Here is a 4,549-nt window from a genome sequence, read left to right as displayed (position 1 = left end):
AGCTAAATCAGGAAAAACCAGTGCCATCTTTGGTGTCAAACGTGTACTAAGACCTAAGGCCATCTACCTTGTGAGAAAAGGAACAACACTACTTGATGAGTAGTTGAGTAGTACTAGCTAAAAGCTGTACAAGAACAATAACATTTTTCTTTTCCAGGAAATAAAAGGTGCTCAGTTCAAGTTTGAAAAACATGGGGAAATCATGTTTGGGCAGGAAGATTGTCTTGATAAAATAAGAGCAGAAAAAAACATATTATCCACAGGCATGAGCAGATATGTTCTGTGGAATTTGATATTGACCAACACAAAAATACGTACAAGTTAATTGCACAGAGTTCCAAGGAAGAGGAGGATCTAACATTAGCCATAGATTTGTAAAGAAATCATCTTTATATTCTAGTTGATTACAAACATCATTTTCATAATTCCATAAGTTAATGATTGGATAATTTTAAAAGAAAGAAAATAGAGTATCTGGAAAAGAGCAAAACTAATTCTGATTTGAAAGAAAAAATCTCACTATCATTAGATGATATAAAAAAATCTAAAAACCTTGAGACATATCATATACACATATGGAATTATTTGTTTAGCATTTCTGTATCAGGAGAAAATGTATAGGGGTGCTGGCTCAGAAGATTGTATCTGCTATGCAGCTGCTGATGCTCTTTCCTGATAAGATTTTTTCACAGAAATAATAATAAGATTCAAACTTTCTGATACTTACAAGAATAAATCCTTCATATTATATAAGGTTATTTATAATAATAACATCCTTCATAGAATCTAAAATTTTAAGGAGTATAGCACTTAGCACTTGCCATCTGCATATATATATATATATATGATCATATATACACATGATCATGATTATATATGTATGATATGTGTATGATATAGATATATATGTATATACACATATATATATATATATATAGTATATGATCATAGGTGTCTTGTATATGTATGTATATCACAGATATGTTAATACATCAAATCAGAAGTGGGACTTTTGGGCATGAAACGTCAACAGTAGTTAAGAGGGGAAAGTGAGGTGATAGTAAGATGATGATGAGCTAACTACAGTGATATACATGCGTGGAAATAGAATGAATTACATTATGGAATGCTAAGTGAAATATAATAATAATAAAAGAAGCAAAATCTAAAATGTTGACAAATAAAAGGGAGCTTGCATGATTACATTTTAATGTAGAAGTAGAGAAATCACAAAGGCATTGCCATAATTAAAGCAAATATAATTCTGTTATAAACATTAGCTATTAACATATTCAAAAGAAAAGTATATGATTGTGCATCTTCAGAATTACACTTACTAGTAAAGTGTGATGAAACTTTGATGTTTCCCACCAATGACTTACAAAGAGATTGAAATTCCTTTGATGTGGTTTGCCAGGCCTGCACTGAGAAAGTATAAAAATCCAGGTGTATAGGGCGACAGTCATTCTCAGGAAGCTCAACTTCAACCTCATACCTGGTCCGCAGCCACTAACACAATGAGCTACTACTACGGCAACTATTATGGCCTTGGTGGCTTTGGTGGCCTGGGATATGGCTATGGTTCTGGCTATGGGCTTGGGGGCTACGGTTTTTATGGCTACTTCCGTCCCTCTTTCTATGGAGGATATCATTCCTCTGGGTTTTACTGAGAAAATCATTATCACTTCAGAACTCTGAGTATTTTTGTCTAGTCATGTGATTTTCTAAGGAAAGTACCAGGATGCTGTGCCACTGTTTGAATCCATGGATACTTCAGTCCCTGGGCAGAGATGGGACTACTAAAACTGTATCTTGTCAGCAACTCCTGATTATGATGTGTCGGCTTCTGACTTCTGTCTTCTGTGACATTTCTGAGTTATTTTAAAATAAAATTTCCTCTTGAATATAAAGTATCAGGCTTCATTTTTTACATAATGACTGCACAGATTTATATGTTTTACAATTGGTTCAGAATAACGTTATCCACATGGACATATTTGTTTAGCTTTTCTGTATCAGTACAAATGTAAGAGGGTGAAAGGGTTAGAAGCTATGCTTTGTTATGCAGCTGATGCTCTTTTCTGATAAGATTTTCCCACAAAAATAATAATTTAGATTCTCAACTTTCTGGTACTTATGAGAATAAAATCCTTCATATTATTTAAGGTTACTTATAATAACATATTTCATTGTATCTAAAGTTTTAAGGAGGATCTTCTCTGCATTTAACATCCTCATGAATTATTAAGAATCTGTCAGCCATACTTATGGATGATACCTTTCTTCACTTTCCAGGTACTTGAGTATGTCCACATCCTTCTGCACTGAGGGAGCAAGCTGTCACTCACTGTTCCAAATGCCTTAGTGTCAGATGTTCTCTGCACCATCAAGGGTTCACAGAGCCGATTTCTTCCTATAATATTTGACCCTATAAATGAAGAAAAGAATATATGGTTGAATGTTAACACTTAAGAATATCTCAAAACTTTAAAATATGAGCTAGTGTGGAAGTCCACATCTTATAGTGACTTTTCATTGAATTAATTAAAAAAAGAGATGAATCTTTTAAGTCCAAAGTCCTTAGTGAATGCCAAGCTGTGGGAAATACTGAACTCTCTATGGGCCATAGATTTTTATGTACACACAACAACTATAACAACCAATATTTAATTTAAAATTAGGTACAATCATTTATAAATAACAGTAAATATAGAATACTTAAAGTAATGTGGGTTTTTTTAATCACAGAGAAAGGAGCCTCCTTTGAGGAAATGCCTCCATGAGACCCAGATGTAAGGCATTTTCTCAGTTAGTGATCAAGTGGGGAGGGCTTAGCCTATTGTGGGTGGTACTATCCCTGGGCTAGTCTTGTGTTCTATGAGCAAGCAAGCTGAACAAGCCAGGGGAAGCAAGTCAGTAAGTAACATCCTTCCATGGCCTCTCCATCAGCTCCTGCTTTCTGTCTTGGTTGAGTTACAGCCCTGTCTTCATTAGGGTTTTATTGCTGTGAAGAGACACCATGATGACAGCAACTCTTTATAAGGGAAATATTTAACTGAGGCTGCCTTACAGTTACAGAGGTTCGGTTCATTATCATCATGGCAGGAAGCAAGGCAGCATCTAGGAAGACATGATACTGGAAAAGGAGCTGAGTGCTCTGCATCTTGATCCAAAGGCATTCAGAAGGAGACTGTCCCTTCTGGAGGCAACTAGGAAAATGGTCTCCTCCACACTGGGTAGAGCATCAAAGACCACCCCCACAGTGATGCTCTTCCTCCAACAAGGCCACAAACAAGGCCACACCCCCTAATAGTGCTACTTCCCACAGACCAAGCATATTCAAACCAACACAGCATGTTACATAGATATGAGAACAATCCATCACGCTATTCTACTGTGCTACATTGCACTTTCCTTTCTTGGGGAAGTGTAGGTAACTCAACTATAGGAGGTGGTGTTAAATGGGAGAAAGGGGGAACTAAGTACTTGTAGTACTAGGGGAGGAGACAAAGTGTCAGGCACATGCAGGTGGGGAAGATCTGTGAGTCCAAAAGGAGTCCACCATGTAACCATGGGAGCAGAGATTTGACTGAAATACCTAAGTCCAAGGAAGTTGTAGTTTCTGGTAATCCCAGAAACCATAATAAAGAACAGATTCTCCTAACTAGTCCTTCAAAAGAAAGTGGTTACCTTAAAATCCCGGTTCCAAACATTTATATCTCAGATTTGTAAAATGAATTTCTGTGCTTTGCAGCTGGATGTTCTGTGGATCTTTGGGTTAGCTGACATCATAAATTTAATGGACTGCATGAAGTTTCTCTATCTTGACCATATTCCTGGATATTTCAGAGTTATAGCACATATGAAATGGCTTTGGCACAAGAACTTATTCTGGTTAAATACTGTTATTGATTTTTTTCTACTTCCATGGAAAACTGCTCAAGAGAATACCCATTAAAATTTGCCTAATCCTGGCATGGTATTCAGTAAGTCCTGTCTATAATGTATCTGCCTACCACAATGCTGCATTGACAGTACAGATTTTTTTTCTTATTTAATACCTAAAGCTAAAATCATTTTCTCATCAATTCTTTTTCCCTAATTTTCTTTCATTGAAAATAGATTTCTTGATACAACATATTATGTTTAAAATGTTCCCTCCTGAAACTCCTCTGAGATTCTTTCCACCTCCTCTCTCATCTGCATTCATACTTCTTCTTAGGAAACAGGCTTCAAAAGAATAATAATACAAGTAGATAAAACAAATACATTAGAACAGAACAAAACAAACAGAAGAAAAAGAGCTAAAGTAAAAGCACAAGATAGATGCAAAGATACCCATACTTGGACACTCAGGAATTAGATTAAAAAAAAACCCACAAAACTGGAAACCATACTACACACACACACACACACACACACACACACACACACACGCACAAATGACCTGTAAAGTAAAAATAATAAATAAATAAATAATGCCCTGACTAAACATTATGACAAAAAGAACTCAAAGTTTCCTCTCTCTCTCTCTCTCTCTCTCTCTCTC

Source organism: Grammomys surdaster, unplaced genomic scaffold, assembly GCF_004785775.1.
Source record: "Grammomys surdaster isolate TR1022 unplaced genomic scaffold, NIH_TR_1.0 126118, whole genome shotgun sequence".
NCBI classification, from domain to species: domain Eukaryota; kingdom Metazoa; phylum Chordata; class Mammalia; order Rodentia; family Muridae; genus Grammomys; species Grammomys surdaster.
This window is presented reverse-complemented; position numbering follows the sequence as displayed.